The sequence below is a fragment of the Equus quagga genome, chromosome 13 (genome assembly GCF_021613505.1).
Source record: "Equus quagga isolate Etosha38 chromosome 13, UCLA_HA_Equagga_1.0, whole genome shotgun sequence".
Taxonomy (NCBI): domain Eukaryota; kingdom Metazoa; phylum Chordata; class Mammalia; order Perissodactyla; family Equidae; genus Equus; species Equus quagga.
In genome coordinates, this window is record NC_060279.1 from 55,259,572 (window position 1) to 55,278,493 (window position 18,922).

Sequence of the window (18,922 nt, forward strand, 5' to 3'; positions counted from 1 at the left end):
TGAATTAAATGTTTTTAAAACATCAAAATAAGCCTGAAGTCACCATTTATATTAAAATTACATTTGTATAAATGACTTAAAATTTTAAATTCTACTTACATGCAAAATGAATCTAAATTCTATAAAATGGCCCTATCTAGAAAGTCTCATTTAAATTTGGGTCTGGAAACTATGTAATATTTTATGTTCCTCCAAGTTTGAAAACTCTAAAAGATTATTATACCTCCTGCTGTGTACTACTTTTAAAATATGTTTAAATGAAATAGAATATTCAAACCACTGTTTGTACAACAGAAGAAACAACAGATCCTTGTATTCAGTTCTATTAAAGTTTTCGAAGCTTGTTATTTATAGGCTTATTTTCAGTTTATATATTTTTATTTATATGTATGTATATGTGTACTTGTGTGTATGTGTGTGTTTTATTTAATAGTTTATTACCACAATCCTGTATTCAAATGTATTGCCTTTTATAGAAAATATATCACATTATTATGATTGTTTTTAGTAGATGATAAATGACGGTCCTCAATCTAAATGCTTGAAAGACAAGTTGCTGTAACAATAACGAAGATAGAAAACCCTCATCCAGGTGAATAATACGTAAATATGCTTCCATGTTTAGCAAATACCATATGAACGTGTCAACCTCTGAGATGATAGAGCACTGGATAACCAATGGTTAAAAGAGGGCAAGAAATTAAAGGAAACAGTAGAGTAGAAAGAAAATATTGTCCAAAAAAATTGATGACTCCACTAAACCGAATAGTCAAGGAATTCTAAAGACCTAATATTTATTATAATCATTGCAAAGCAATTTAAAGTTAGGCCAAGGCCCTCCAAACCTTGTGATTCAATTCTGTGGTTATAAATAATCCAACAGGAAACTCACCCACAGAAATGGCCCTTGGAAGTTGTAAGGGAATGGAATTATGACCCAGTATTCGGCCTCCTGAGCCACAATAAATGTGCTATAAGAATGTCAAATACATGCCATACCTTTTGTGAGAAATCATTTTAGTGGTACAGACTGAAACTTTAAAGGACCTATGTGGAGGGACAGATCTATAATTCTAATAGGAAGACAAGGGGTGGGGAAGTTGACAGGCACAATTTCACAACCTCTCTGCGTTTCCCCAAGTATATTACCATATACCAGTAGCAAGAATTTGGACTCTGTATTTTGGATTCTATATACTTGCATTAAGTATTTTGCCTTACCTGTATTTTTCTAAGATTTTTTTGCCTCCATCCTCAAAAAATACCAGAGTCAAATGCCAGGTTTCCGAAGGAAAAAACACAAAATTTTAAGTAGTTAAAATTTCCCCTGAGATATTAAAAAAAATATTTAAGGTAGATTAAACCTATACCAAAAATTAAATCAAATTATATTCTGTGTGCTCAATTTTCTGTAGGGAACCGAACACCACTGGAGTGTAAAATTCTAATTAATTATGTGGAATGCTAATGGACTTTAAATTAAAAATACGTGCTGTTTAACACCACCTCACTCTGCACAGTTTTGAAAGGAGATATTACAATGAAACTGTCCTATAAAATATGGAATGCATGAAAGGTATAATTGTCACTTCTCCAATTTAATCTAAGTAGAAGAGCTGTACTCTTCATCAGTAGAGGCATCCTGCAGATCTGCTCCTTTGACAGTTCAACTTGAAGCTTTGTTATTCTACTCCACATACAGTAATGGATTAATCGAGGACAGTGTTTTAACGACTAAAGAGTATTGTTAGAGCTTTTCTAATTCTTAGCAGTTTTTAAGACTACCTCCTTTTATAGGTATGGAAACTGAGGTTCAATGTATTTAAGAGTTTTGAGTGACATAATTAATAATTATCAGAACTGACACTCAAAAACAAGGTTTCCCATTCCAGGTTGGGTATTCAGTTAATCATAGCAAGACCAAATGGAAAGAACATAACAATTAATCCATGTCATTTTATAACACCAATTAGACACTTTTTACTGTATATCAGGTCATTACCAGTGTTCTCCCTAACACTGATCCTTTGATATTGTGATGCTCTAAGAAAAAGCATGAGTCTATCTAGGGTCAGCATAGTTTCCCTCATTCACTTGCTTGTTTGTTCATTCGTTCAGTGAGCATAGACTTTGTGCCAAGAATTGTTTTATGTATTGAAGACTCAACAGTGAACAAAACAGATAGTCTCTTTCCTTGTGGAGTATAGAACCTGGTGTAGGAAGACAATTAAAAAAAAAAAAAAACAAGGGAAAAAAACACATGTATCAGATTGTAATAAGAATTAAAAGGAAAAAGCTAATCTAGAGTAAGGTCGATGAGGTAAATGGTGGTTGCTCTTTTATCCTGCGTGGTCAGGAAACATTCACTGACAAAATGACGTTTTAGCAGACACCTGAAGGGCATGAGAAAGCAAACTATATGACTATCAGGTGGAAGAGAGTTCCAGGCAGAGGAAGCCATAAAGCAATGGCCCTGAGGTAGGAGTACCCAGAAGAGTATGAGACAAACAAATAGCGCAGGGATTGGGGCAAAAGGAATGTTAGGGGGCTGGTAACCATATGGGCAGAAGTAAACAGGGACCAAACAAAATGGCCATTGAACAGGACAAGGCAAAATATAGTCCGTTTCTATAGTGTCATCACGGCTGAAGATAATGTGAGTGTGGGCCACTGAAAGGCAAGACTGACTAGTCTGATGTCTTAGAAATGAGGATGATTTGAGAGAAGAGAAAAGATGCAGAATCCAAGAGAACTATGAAAGATCCCTTTTCAACTCATATCCCCAGTGCATGCTTTTTTTTGAAGAAGCAGCTCCTTTTTTTGAAGAATCTATCCAAAAGTATTTCATGAGCACACTCTTGCGCTGGGACTGTGGAAACAGGAGCAAAGCCCTGTCCATGGTACTTACAGTTGAGGCAACAAGTAAAACTAAGGCATGAAACAGACACTCTCCCACCTTCCAGTCTTTGCAAAGGCTACCCCTTGTTCTTCCTTTATTCCTATTCCCTTTCTCTACCTAGCTCTTCTTTGTTTTCAAAACCAAGTTTATGTGTTCTGGGAGTTTCTCTTCTTGCCTTCTCCCTGCAACATCCTACCATGGTGCTTCTCATTTTCTGCCTGCTGCCCCCAATCAACCTAAAATGAAAGTTCCATGAAAACAGAAACTGTGTATTTCTTTCAATGTTGTATCCCCAGTACCCAGAAGAAATATGGAGAATAGTATGCACTCAACTGATAGTTGAATGAATGAAGGAATGAATGAGAAACGCTTAAATGACTAAATAGACTATAGGTATATAATATCTTTCTCCCCTTTGCAATGGCTGTTTTTCACCTCAGTTCTGGAACAGATCTTAAAACATAGTAGGTGCTTAATAACTGGATTGTTGAGTGAGTGTATTACCAGAAATTTAGGGTTATTCTGTGTGGTTTGCATCCATGAAGAACAACACATGTATACTTTGTCCGAGATGCTGTTTAACTTGTTCCCAGATAAATCATACTTTGATACGATTGCCTAGGGGCCTATATAGTGAGATAAAATTTAACTTTATAAAACTGTATCATTCCAACTACTATGGTTAAAAAAAGTCTGGTTATATTTACAAGTTAACTATGTTTTGTAAGTTATCAGTAATTCTGCAGACTCTTAATATGTGATTTGATTTATGAAAACTATATACACCTATCTGTCTATCTTCATCATCAACATCTATCATCTAGCCCATTGTTTTCAAAACACATATAAACACAATTTTTAGCATATTAAAGATTCTGTAGCAGCATTAATCTTTATTGTGAATCTCAAAGTAGGGGGTTAATATACAACTCTTCTCTTTCCCTTTGAGTCCCTGGAAACAATTCCTAGGACTAGTTTTGCATGAAAAACAAACTTTGGTAAAGACCTCCTTAACATTGTCTGGAGTGAGAATTCAAGGAAGTCATGTTTTGTTTGGTTAAATATAAAGCTTAGGCTAGAAAAAAAAGTTGATAGTTGTTGAAGTTTGGTGATGGGTATTTGGAGATTCATAATATATTATTTATACTATTATATGCTTAAGAGTATTTTTTTTCCTTTTTCTCCCCAAAACCCCCCAGTACATAGTTGTATATTCTTCGTTGTAGGTCCTTATAGTTGTGGCATGTGGGACGCTGCCTCAGCGTGGTTTGATGAGCAGTGCCATGTCCGCGCCCAGGATTCGAACCAACGAAACACTGGGCCGCCTGCAGCGGAGCGCGCGAACTTAACCACTCGGCCACGGGGCCGGCCCCTTAAGAGTATTTTTTTTAATAATAAAAAGCTAAAATTAAAAAAAAATCTTGGGGGCCGGCCCCGTGGCCGAGTGGTTAAGTTTGCTCGCTCTTCTTCGGCGGCATCCCACAAGCCACAACTAGAAAGACCTACAACAAAAAATACACAACTTTGTACTGGGGGCTTTGGGAGAAAAAGGAAAAATAAAATCTTTTAAAAAAAATCTACAGTGTTTGCCATTTCACTTCTTCTTTCATTGAGAATTGGTAATTTGGTTATTTTAGATTTTTGAAGCCCCAAACCCAATTTATATATTTTCTTATAGCCAAGTGACCATATCTAATATCTAAATCAGGATCCTGCTAAGAATGAATCTGGAGGTGATCTTAATGTGTCAGGACCGCAATCATGAAACAGGGTTAAGACAAACGGAGATAAATGGTCTACCACTTGGTAGGAATTCTACTGAATATCCTTAAAAAATACATTTTCTGAAAGTCAACAAAAAAGTGAGTAAATATAATGAGCAAATAAACCTCAGGAGCAATGCCAGTTGTTTCAGTTTCAGTGTTTACTGGTGTGCCTAAATCCATGAGAGGCATTTATTCATGAAGGGAGCGCACTGCCCGCTTCTTGGGAGAATGCTTTTCCGAATGTAGGCTTCCTGGCCATGAGCCCTGCATGGCTTGGACACGGTGTGCATGGCTAACCCTCTGAGAGTTGAGGAGCACTCAGGTGCCAGTTGGCTATTGACAATTACACGGCCCCCTGCCAACTCACTGCTCCCATGGCAGTCATGAAAACCTTTTCCTTATTCATCTCTGTGTCCAGCCAGCTGGCAGAGGAGTGATCCCTAGGCTATGAGTGGGTTGCTGGCGATGAACGCCGCATGTGCCTCAGGAGGGTCGGATGAAGGCTTGATATGGAGGGCACAGTTTCTCAAACACAATTACTTAGGTCTGATACCAGTGTAAACATGGTTGGTATATTTAGATAAAATATGAAACTTGACTAATTTATTTTTGTGATAACAAACTGTTTCACATTTTCAAACTGAATTTATTTGCTAAAATTGTTGTTTCAATTTTCTTTGGCCAAACAATATTAGTCTCAACTCCAAGTCAGGCTAAGTGACAAGTTTGAGTTGAAAGGTACAACTCAAAAAGTGTGAAAAAAAAAGTACTGCTCCAAAGGTACAAAGTTTGAGTGCTTTATTGGACACACTGTGTATTAGGAAAACCTTTACTCACAATTAATTTTTGAACTTGTATATTTGCTTAAAATAAATTTTAAGCAAAAAATTTGTCTGCCGGTAAACATCCATCGCTTGAATAATTTAAATCCATATCAACTGCTATATAGATTATATTCCTACTTCATCAAGTCCTTTAAAAATGTCAATATACTTTGATACAGGAATCCAACTTCGAAGAATTCAACCCTGGGAAATAATGAGAGAAATGGTCAAATATATGTCACAGCTTTATTTACAACTGTGGTTAACAAGAATTGAAATTGATAAGTGTGAAAATGATTACACATTTTGATAAATTCATATTTGAAATATTAGGCAGTCTTTAAACAATATTTAAGGCTATTTATTGACTTTTAAAGTTTTAATATAACTTTGATTGATTTTGAATGCCTCTTTTCATCTAGCTATAGATAATCAATACAGTAAATATATATGTATACAACAACATGGGAAGAAAGTACTCCAAAATATTGTTATCTTTGAGTTTGGAGTCAATGGATAATAATGATTTCTATAGATTTTCTTTTTTTTATGATTTTTCTGAAATGATCATTACTCAATGTTATTAATGTAACTATTTTAAATAAAATCTACATAAATTATGTATATATAATATATACATATATGTGTATGTTGTATATATGTGTATGTGTATATATGTGAGTATGTATATTTATTTGCATGTATATATGTGTGTGTTTGTGCGTGTATACATGTGCATATATGGCCAGATTTATGCCCACTAACCCCAAAGCAGGTCAGTCAAGTTTACCTTATTTCCAAATTCTGTCACTTGGTGGTTATTGTGTTGAGGGAGGCCTATCCTCTGTCAGTAATGTCATTTTTATGCCTATAGTAGTTACCACCAATTTATTTAATACTATTGGTTTTAGAAAATTTGTATCATGTGTTTGCAGTAAAGAAAATTCTTCATGTTTCTTTCTCTTACTTATAAAAATATCTTAGTTTATAAAACATATCTTAGCTAACTAGCTGAGACAGAGTCAGATATTTCTATGCATCTAGAAAAAAATACATCTCTAGGTCATTAATATTGTCCACTAATGGTTCATCATATTTGTATACTTCCTGTTTTCCTGAACTCTGTGTATAATTCCCTAAATTGAGATGGACACATTTATATCTCATTTATAGAAGATACTAAATTTATTTTATTTATTTTCTTTTTATTGAGGTCACTTTGGTTTATAACTTTATGTAAATTTCAGGCGTACATCAAATATTTTGGCTTCTGTATAAACTGCATCGTGTTCACCACCAAAAGTCCAGTTTCCATCCATGCACCATCCATATGTGCCCCTTTACTCCTTTTGCCCTCTCCCTACCTCCTTCTCCTCTAGTAACCACCAGTCTGTTCTTTGTATCTATGTGTTTGTTTGTTCATCTTCCACACGAGTAAAAACGTATGATGTTTGTGTTTCTCTGACTTATTTCACTTAGCATAATATCTTCAAGGTCCATCCATGTTGTTGCAAATGGCATGATTTCCTCTTTTTATGGCTGAGTAGTATTCCGTTGTATATAGATACCACGTGCTCTTTATCCTCTCATCCATTGTTGGGCACTTAGGTTGCTTCCAAGTCTTGGCTATTGTGAATAATGCTGCAGTGAACTTAGGAGTGCATAAATCTTTTCAAATTAGTGTTTTCATGTTCTTTGCATAAATATGCAGAAGTGGAATAGCTAGATCATATGGTAGTTGTGTTCTTAATTGTTTTAGGAATCTCCATACTGTTTTCCTTAGTGGCTGTACCAGTTTGCATTCCTACTAGCGATGTATGAAGCTTTCCTTTTCTCCACATGAGTCAAAGTACATGTCCTCAGGGATACATGTCCTTGGCTGCAGAACATCAGTTTTTGCTGTCTGTATTGAGACTAAAATGGGAAGTTCTACAGTTAGTGCAAGATGAAGCAAATAGGTGTCAAAAATGGTTTAACTTTACTCAGACATAACAGCAGTTCACTGATGGCCAGCTTATTATTATTATTATTATATATTACCATTTAATTTTTGTATTGCCCAATGTTCCATCGCAGTGTTTATATTAGGAGTTTGAAAACATTTAAGATTTTAATTGACTTACATTTTAATACATAAAATTGACTATTTTTTATGTTTGGAGCTGATCTAGAAAGATTCCTTTTTTGAAATAAATGTCAAACCATTTAGCTAATGATAAATGCATTATTTCTTAATATGTTTAGCTTTCTCAGCTTATTATTAGCTTTAACCTTTTAATTTGTATACACATTACATAAGGTAAATACCTACTTACAGCTATTCCAGTACACTTTGTGCTAACGGCTTTTTAATAACCTAATATATGCCGGCATATGACTAAGTAGCATTTGGGGACTTCAGTATTAAATATTTGATATTTTATTAACAATATATTTTTGTAGGTTAGGAATAAAGGCTAACCGCAATTGTTCTTTTCTTATAATTTGCAACTACAAATTCTCACAGAAATATTTAAGATTCTTATGATCAGATACTGATTTTTGAATTTTCTGTATTATGATCCATCCAGTGAAAACATAAATTTTGATTTTTTTTATGGTATCCATTTCTAAAGTGATGCTCTTCATTAAATCTTATTCACTTGATTGTGATGTAACCTCAAAATTCTAGTCCCTAAGGCAGTAAGATATTTTCCTTGATTTTCATGATGTAACAGGTCTTGTTTAAAAAATAAAAGTGGAGGAGGGGCACATTTTAGAAAATCGAGCTTTTAGATTTATTGCCACTAAATGTCACATTTTCATTCATTGTTTCTTTTATTTATCGACCCCACTGCTGTTTTATAGAATACCTGCTCTGTGTCAGAGACAGGATTGAATAAACTTTGGAGACATAGCAGTGAATAGATTATAATGGAACTTGTCCTATGTTCTCTTTTTAATCACTAAGATTATATTTTCAAATACAAGGATGGCATACTCCATTTAAAAAATTTATGTATGTATTTGACTTCAAAATCACACAGTCCATAATTGTTGGGCTCTTTCATTATAGTAATCGGAAGACCCTAAAACTAACTGATAAGATAACCAAGAGATTTAGAATTAAGCCTCTATCAAACTCTTTGAAATTTGTAATTCAGGGAAATTCATTGTTTTAGGAAGTGGAAGACATCCAAGAAGCTTTGAATTTCCTGAAGTAGCACACTGTATATCCTTTACAATATATAGGAACCTTGAAACATAAAATATATTCTCTTTCATCCCCAGCCTTTTATCTTTTACTCAGGAATAAAGCCCATCATAAACAAACCCCACCATAAGTGCTATGTCTACCACCGTGTTTCATTAAACTCTGCAATACACTAAGCATCAACATGTTGAAAAATAAACAAGACTGACTTTTATTGTCCTTCAATATGGAAAGAAAAATAAAGCATTCTTTGTCAAAGTTAACTGAGATCGTCCTTAACTAAAAATACCATGAATTTTTCTTTGAGCCTCAAAACAGTCTTTTAATACACTAGGTAGTCAATAAGATTAATTTCATGAACTGTTCAAGCATAATGAGAAACCAATATATTTTAAACCAGTTATTAACTGGTAGCAAAGTTAAGCCATATTTAGCCTAGTTAATTAACCAGGTAAACTATCCAATTTTTCCCACATAGCTGTCTTCTCTTAAATATTTGTAATGCATTGCATCTTAAAAAAATACATGGCTATGTACAGTGAATTATGAATTAAATACTTTTATGTTCAACCTGACTGCCTTTATTCTGATTTTAGCCTGGTAAAATATGGAATATTTTATATACTGATTATACCTTTCTCTAACCAATTGATTACTCAACCAATATATTCTAACGTCAGACACTGTTTGCAGAATCCTTATAGTGAAAACCATGTAATTTAAATGGATCTTAACCTAATGTCTATATTTGAAAAAACTAATTTTCCACCATTACTGATTACATATCAGTTCAGCCTTAAAATTCTCTTACTTTAATCATCTTCCTACTTAAAAGGCAGATTTAGTATCATTTCAGCTTTTCCCACTCCAGCGATGCATTCTTCGGTTAGGCAATTTCCTTATTGCATTTGCTACAAGGAACCAGAGATGTAAGTCTGCATGCCCCTGTTCATGAAATGAGGGAAAACCACGCTGAGATAGTCACTTCCACCATCACACACTCAGTTTAAATTTACAGTAATAGACTCATACTCCAAGAAGGCTTGCTGTGTTTGTTTGCAAACTAGTATGCAGTACTTACAAGTCTGTGGTTTTATTGACGTATTCCTTTCCGTTCCTGTGGTTTTTAATTGAAACCCCCACTGCTTTGCCCAGCTTCAGGAATGCAGAATACAGGAGTTTTACATTTACTTTCCGACTAAGACAAGAGGAACTCAGAGGTTCCAGTTTGTGGAACAAAATCTACAGGTTTTAGCTGCTTTTGGTCTGTAATAAAATGATGAGTCTTAGCATGTATGCTGGGAATTAATGGGTGAATTAAATCTGAGTTTTTGAGAGATTTCTGTTTTAACTTTTCAACATTTACAGCCATCAGCACCTGTGGAGCTAGGACTGGATTTGTGTCCTGAACAGTCTTTCAGAAAGACTGTTGTACTTTCTTCTTTGTAACACTCTGTAGTAAGTGCTGAGGCTCAAACATGAATAAAACATTTTTTTTCTCTTAACTTAGTAGAGTTGGTAACACTGCGGTAATTATTACTTAGCACCAAGGAGCCCATATTATTTGGTTTTAATAGATTGCAATGGAATAGGTGCCTATATTTATTTTGTGTCTTTTCCTCTCTGTTTCTTGTGATCATATTTTAGTAACACACAGCTGAATATTCAATTGGGAATAAATCTTATAGCAAATAATCAAATGGTTCATAAGGATTAATTTTGATCAGTCTTTCCTCTCCTTCTTCCTCTCCTCTACTCTTCTCTACATCCTAGTTTGACCAGTTTTCAAACTATGTTAGAAGTGGCATCTTGCGGTGGGGGTGGGGGGTTCCCAAACACTTTTACGTGAACTTTAAAAATATGAATATATAAAACTATTTCTTCACTAACTGAAGAGAAGAAAGGAAACCAGGAGTCCCATCTTCCTCTCGTACCTCCTCTGCCCAGGTCCCAAAGTCAGCTTAATATGGCCTACAGAGAGGGCAGAGTCTCGGGCTGTTATATTTATATTGCAATTCTACCAAGGATAGAAAGTGGAACATTAGACTACGTCAAGGAACTCTAGCATTTTTCCCAATTTTCCTGGCTAGAAGTTCAGCTGGATATAAGAAAAATATTGTGTATATATATCTCCCTAAAGAAAATTATATTGTTTTCCGATTTCTTACAAATCTCAATTTAAGTTCTTAGATGATATATATTATATGTGGATTTTGTTGGGAGATGTTGAAAAGTCACTTGTTTTCACAGATGAAAGAAACAAAATAGAGTTTGTTATTATAAGTACTAAAATTTTTCTAATTTTATGAGAGAAACAGAAGTGAAGAATTTTACCCCTTAATTATGGTGGTTGATTACTAACTATAGATTGAAATTCATGGTGTAACGTATATAAATCCCACCAATCCAATTAGCAAAATGAAGTATTTCCTTTTGACAGAGTATTAATGATTTTTAGGAAGTTTCTTTCAAATGCTTTGATGATATCATTCATTTAGCATAACATTGTATTCTTTATTAGTAAGACATAAATGCTTAATAGAACTATCCGTTCATTAGATATGAGTGATAATACATTGTAAGACAGTCTCTTGCTAAATCCTGTATTAATGCAAGACTCGAATATTGAGAATTATGAGATTTAAGGTGAATAAAGTAAATCTTTGGTTCTATTTCTACCCCCCTCCCTTCTTTTTGAAGATAATTGAGCAATACATGTTTTTCTACTGAGATATTGGCAAAATAAAACATGTCTAAAGCCAGAGAAGCAAGAGTAATAATGTAAAATGTGATGTGAATAATGAAAAACAAATGCCTGAAGCAAAACATTACTGGGTTTCTAACAGATATTGAAGATTTTCCCCATTTCAATAACTTTTAGTTAGATTGTTTAAAAAGCTATAGAGGTGGAAGGATTTCAGCTGGATCAGTCACGTATCTGTTCTTCTGAAGAACATTATATGTGAGAAAACAGGCTTGAAATTCACGTGGACCAGTGTTCATAATCTGACCCCATGACTTGGGCAATTGATTTAATTATTCTGAGATCAGTTACCACAAAAGAATATAAACTTTACAGACTTTTTTTAAGGATTACAAATATTTGAGGTCTTAAGCCAGCCTGTTGAAAGATGTTTTTCCAAAGTATATATCCTATTGTTTGTATGCTACTTTTCTTAGTGTATGCAGTTTCATTGACCACTGATCCTTGAGAATACAAGTCTGATGTTAAATTGATTTGGAATAAATCCTTAAATTTTAAATTACACTATTATATACTAACAAGGCTATAATTACAAACCTTAATTTATTAAAATTATGCTTATATTTTCTCATCAAATCAAACAAAAATGCTACTTAAAGCAATTTAATATATTGAACTATGATATCATATTCCATAAACATTACTTTCATTTTACTATTGGTATTAACTATGATGGTCTGTGTTATGGTCTCTGTATTGCTTTGTAGGGGAGATTGTGATAAAGACCAATATCACTATCACCTCTCGAAAGAGTGCTCAAGAAAAGAAAAAAAAAGGAGAAAAGACTCCAATTACCAAGAATGCAAAGAGGACATACCAACATAATAAGGTGATATTACAAATAATTCGATACAAGTAAAGTTTTAAATTTAGATGAAATTAATTCTTTGAAAATTATCACTTAATGCCTGAATTGACACAAAATTAAATTTAAAAAGTCTCAAAAATTGAATCTGAAATTAAAAACTTTCCCATGAGGTCCAAATGGCAGTATGTCCACACAGAAACAGAAAAACGTTATAATGCAAAAACAAAGAGGACCTAAATTAAATGGAAGGTATACCACATTTATAGATCTGAAGACTCAGTATTTTTAATATGTCAGTTTTCCTCAAACTGCTCTATAAATGAGTGCAATCTCAGTCAAAATTCCCGTAGGACTTTTTTTGAAACTATATTTTCATATAAATTTTAGAATCAGATTGTCAAAAGACTAAAATAGTCAAAACGTGTTGTAGAAGAAGCTTGCGGATTTATACTACCACGTATCAAGACTTACTGTGAAGCTACAGTTATTAAGACTGTCTGAGGAACAGACTCACATATGATCATCTCGTTTGTAATAAAGTTGCCTCTGCAGTGTAGAATGGTAAGATTATCTATAAATGGTTCTTGGTTAATTAGATAGCCATGTAATATAATACATTTAAACCCTCTGTATTAGTTTTCAAATTACTACAAACTTAGTGGCTTAAATAAACAACCTAAATTAGTTAAATAAACAACATAAATGTATTATTTTATAGTTCTGGATGACAGAAATCGGAAGTGAGTCACAGTTGGCTAAAATCAAGTTGTTGTTGGGGCTACATTTATTCTGGAGATTATAAGAGGAGAATCTTTTCCAGCTTCTAGAGGTCACTTGCACTCCTTGGCTCATGAGCCCCTTCTTCCAATTTAAAAGCCAGCAACACTGGGTCGAGTCTTTGTGCTGCCATCTTTGTAGTTCTCTTCTGCCTCCTGCCTTCACTTTTAAGAACTCATTTTAAGGTCAACTGCTTGACAATCTTAATTCTGTATACAATTTTAATTGCTCTTTGACATGTAATATAACATATTCAGGGTTCTAGAGATTAGGATGTGGACATTTTTTTGTGGAGGAGGCTGCTATTCTGCTTACCATATCAACAGAACTGCATACATATATACATCAATGTAAATGTAAAATCATATTTTTGGAAGCAGTAAACATAGCACGAAATTGGAAGCAGTGTGAATGTCCTGACAGGGGATCAGGTAAATATATTGTGTCATGTTTTCAAAATGGAACAGCCTGAGATTACGTAGAGAAAACAGCATGGATGAATGTCAGAGACGTCATGTTGAAAAAAAAAAAGAAGCTGGATACAGAAGAGTATATGTACTTGATTCCATTCATATAAAGTAAAAGCATGGACAAAACTAATTTATAGTGACAGAAATGAAAGTGGCAGTTACTTTTTTGGAGGTTATTGATTGTGAGGGTCCGAGAAGGAGGCTTCCATGGTTCTGATAATGTTCTATCACTCAATTTACGCGCTTATTACACAGGTATGTTCACTTTTCCAAAAGTCTTTCAGTTGTACACAGAAGAATTGTATGCTTTATTGTATCTTTCTCTCTCTGTCCATATATATATATATAAATATATATATTATATATATATTATACAATAACACATATAATAAATCTTCAAAAATAAAATCTATAAACATATGAAATCTTCAAAAGTATTTACCTATAACACTAAAGTTCAATTTCCCCAGAACTCTTCCCAATGTTTAAGAAAAATTCTGCTTTATATATAATGTACAATTGTAGTTACATAACATGGAAAGTCAATACGTATTTCCATTATTCTTCAGTAGACCTACTAAGATCTAATATGTTTTTATTATATGTAACTTATTTTGGTTTCTTTCCAATCTCTTCATTTCTTTGAGAAATCTAGCAATCCTTACTTTACATTTGTCTCAAAGGAACAATTTTATTTAATCACCAATCATTAAGTATATATGATCTTTTTCTAATAATCAACACCTCCTCTCGTATCACATGCACGTGAATGGGTTTGCTGCTCTCTGAACCAGGATGCATTGTTTGTCTTACTCATTTGAACCCAAATTGTGAAGTCAATTACAAGTATTTTAGATGCCTTTTATTGGCCAACTTATTTGCAAATATAAATGGAATGAGAAAGTATCCTTTTATTGTTGCAATGCAATGCCGACATCAAATTCTTATGCTAATGAGAGCCATAAGCTTATTGATGAAATAGGACTTGCTTTTGTTTGTCTTAAAATTAGCTTCTCTGGGTAATAAACTTTTCAAAGTTAAATAGAGATAAAATGAATATGAAATATCTGGTACTATAAAACATTTATTGAGTTGTTTGTGAAATACCTGCACACGTGCGCATGCACACACGCACACGTGTGCAAGCACACTTTTAACAGAACAAACTGAAGACTGGGCAGCACCTATTCCAAACAGAAAATTAAAGTGTTCGTTACCCTCACTGCTTTGAAATATCTTTTTATCGTTTCAATAAGAAGTCTGGATTTCACCTCCTTTATTTATAGTCTGTGAGGGATCAATTTTATAGATTTTTAAAAAATTCTTTGAGTGGTTGCTTAGCAAACCCATCCAGCATATTCAGGATGGGCATTCAAATAGATGGCTCTTTCTTGCCTAATGTCTTCTACAATATTCCAAAGACGGCCTGCTGGTTGCAAATGAAACATTTTAACATGGTTCTGTGTTGTTTGGTGCCCGTTTTCACCCCAGCCCCATCATTTCTACCGCTACTGTCCTCCTTCAAGGCTCTGTGCCTCCCTAGCCTCCTTATCCTGTTTCCTTTTCTCAAACTCACCATGCCACCCTCCTCCAAAGGCAACCCTGCACATTTCCCAGAGGCTTCATATTTAGAAACTTCTCCAAAAACATTTTTTGGCTCCTACCCACCTTATGTAGAGACTAGGTGTTGAGTGTAATTTAGCATTTTCTTTAAGGGTGTCTTTCCTAAGTTACCACCACACCTAAGCTAAGTCCCTTTGCTAGAAGGTTTCATGTACGCGTGTTCCTTGTTTTTGTAACGCATATCATATTTTTCGTTTGCTTATCTTTCTAGACTGTGAGCTTCATGAAAGTGGCCCATGACCATTTTTATTCACAGTGTTATCCCCAGTGCCTAAGATGGTGTCTGGCACATAGTAGGGACAAATCAAATATAAGTTGAAAGGAAGAGAGGGATCTTTTATCCAGCTGGAAGGAGGTGTTTATTTTCCGCTAGTACAGCTTCTAGACTGCGTTTCACATTGAAGTTGAAGCATAGAGCTCTAAATTAAATTATTTTTTCTAAGAGAACAGGGAAATAAATGTAGAAAATAAGTAATGGGTAAACTCAAAATCTCATTAAATTTCTTTTTCACTTTCCTCCCTTATATATCTAACCATAAGTGCATTGGGCCTTGTTCATTGCCCCATTCAGACACACCCGCAATCCCTGGAAAATGCCCTAGTGAAGGATGTTGCTGTTTACCTCTCTTAGGTTCAGTGTTCCCGTGTAGACATGCATAGTCCCGTAAGAAATAAATGAGTACAGATATGAAGCCCACTGTCTGTCAGAGTCACAGCAGGAAATGGATTGCTCTTGGCAAATAAACAATTAAAGAAAGCTAGCGGGGAAACCATTTGTAAAGGCAAGGATGGAGTAAAAAGAAAATTGCAGGACATAGTGAAGCACCCCAGGGCTAGCAACGGTGGGGAGCCATTATTGCTTATGCCTGAGGGGTCAAGGGAAGGGAACCATTACCAGATCCCTGAGAGGATTGTACCAGAGGGTCACTTGACAGCAGCTATAGTATTCAGTAGTGTAACACAGCCACTGCCAATCTCTGGCCAGGTCAAAGTCCAGACTCCACTCTCTTTTTACCCTCCCAGTGTCTTGCCAGTTTTCCCATTGGCTGAACCCAACTGGAAGTCAGAGGACTAGGGAAATAGTTGATATAGTCCATAAAATTCAAACTTTTGTAGCAGAGAACAAGCTGTAAAAGAGTAAGGAGAGGATATCAAGGGGCAAATGGAAATATCAAGCAATCAGCACTTGAAGAGTGCATATTTTTCTTCATTTACATTGGATGTCAAAGTTTATTTTTAAAATCAGAAACTGTAACTTCAACTTTTATATATTTAGGGGATTTTTTCTAATGTGGTAAATTATAGAAAAATATACCAATAATAACTCTAACACCTGCCGAGTATACTTCTAGTACAGTTATATAAATAAATATATAAACATTTTTATAAAGTGGAGAATATACCATATTGATGATTTTACCTACATTTTTCTTAGCAGAGAGTTTCAGCATTACCTGTGTTGTTAAAAACATACTCAATGTCTATGTCATTTTAATAGTTACATGATATTCCAACACATGACTGTACCACAGTTGTTTGTGTGTGTATATATTTGTGTATCTGTGTTGCTTTTGTTTTTTCTTTTCCTTCGTCTTCTTCTCTTTCCTCCTGAACTTAACTTAGGCAGTTTTCAAACTTGGACATTACTTATTCTTAGTCATGGAATTCAATTCTCCTTTTGGAAATAATAGTGACACTTTCCACTATCAATAGGCAGTCACAGGAGGAAATGCAAGAGACTTCAAATCCAGTGAGAGATTATCGCCAAGAAAATCCGATCTTTGAAATTACAACTTGGCATTCTTAAAAATGATAAAAATCTATTTTTATTTTGCCTGATTTTTCTTTGGTTCCTGCATCTGGAGTGAGGGCAGATGTTTACCTTCTCAGTATTTCCAGCTTTGCTTAGAAGAGGAATATGTAGGAATTTCTTATGCATAAGTTTAGTTTCATCCAGATGAAAGTTAAATGGAAGATTTTTACATGGAGTTGAAAGTTTCAGATTCCTTCAGCACAGAGATTCAAGTATAAAATGATATTTCTATGATAGAGAAAATATCGTGACCAGAAGGAGTTGTACATTTCTTCTTTTTTGTAAACTAGAATAGTTAATCATTTAGAATGATTACCAAGTTGCAAGACATAAATTCTTGTTGTATGCATCAGGATACAATAAATGACTCTAAAGGCTTTAGGATATTTTGTGAATGATCCATGAAATACAAATTAGCAAACGGTGCCTTTTTGTGCTTTGAATTAGTCTTTATATAGACTATATCTCACATAAATTATAGGAAAATGAGAATGTTTAATATATTAACTACAGAACATATATACTATTTATGTTATGAAAGCTCATTAAATAGCAACAATAGTTAATAAAATATTACATACATTATTATAAATAATAAAATAATAAGAAATCAAAGCCATCATATTTAAAATAGCAATAAGTTATTTTTTTCCCCCAATAGTGAAAACTGTTTACGGTTAATACTGTGTGTTTAACAGTGCAAACCTAGCACTCTGAAAGCCTGCACTCCTGGGACTTTCTGAGTTATGAGTGACAATAAAGAACCCAAAGAAATGCATGAAAAGATTTATTCATCTCGCCATCTGGCATGCATCTCTTTTCTACAAACAAGAGAAATTATCCTCCAAGTAGAAATGGAAACTAAGAAGTGTGGCCATCATACAGCAGAGGCCCTGAGACAGGTGGAAATGAGATGTCTCTGTACTTCTAGCTACAGAAGACTTCTGATGACAAATGCAGGCATGCTCTAGGGCAAGATGGCTTCTTTGATTGGTTACCTTGGCTGGTGATAAAATTGTTTCTGGCTGTGAATATACAACAACAAATGGGGATCATAAGATCCATAAGTAGACTTATTGTTAATAAAAGCCTACTGAATACACTTATATATTATAGTGATTCAACCCTTGTATAAAAGACCTGAAAAAGGCAACTGCATGTTCATCAGAGTATCTGAAATCTATGGTTGCATGATGAAGGCAGGCATTTCCTGTGTCTGAAACAAAGTCTTGGTGTGAGGGCAAGGAAGGATATCTGAAAATTAGAGTTATATTTTGTGTTTTCCACTTACTCTGCTTTATATTTGGAGTGACTACTAAAAAAAAGTGATACTGCAATTTATCATTTAAAGTGCTAGACATTTCTCTCTATGCTAGTTATTAATCTTACCTAGTACAAGTTAGCTGTGGTTCAAGTTATAAGAATTCTCTGAGTTGGAATGTACATACAAAGCCCCAGATATTAGTAAAAATAATAATTTGCTTCTTCATTTCTTATTCTTTGTTATGTAGAAGGAAACAAAACATGGTGTTTAAGAGTGTAGACTTTGGAATCAGCCTTTCTGGGTTGAAATCCTGGCTCTACTAATCCTCAGGAAAGCTCTGAACTTATTGTGGAAGATTAAAGATGGTTGCAAATTTACTACCCCTCTCCTTGAATCTGAAGAGAGTAACTCTTTTGACCAATAGAGCACAGCAGAAGTGATGCAGTGATAATTTCTAGGTCCAGACCTTGAGAGACTGGCCTCTTATGCTTCCTTCTCTTGTAACCCTCTGTCTGGGACCCTAAAGCTACCATTATGACACCACCATGCTGGAGAGGCCATATGTAGGCGCTCTTGTTGGCAATCCCAAATGAGCCCAGCCTTCCAGTTATTCTACTAATATGCCAGGTGAATGAGTGAAATCACTTTGGACCCTCTAGACCAGCCCATCTTTCAGTTGAATGCAACCAAGTGACCCCCAGCAATGTCGTGAGGAACAGAA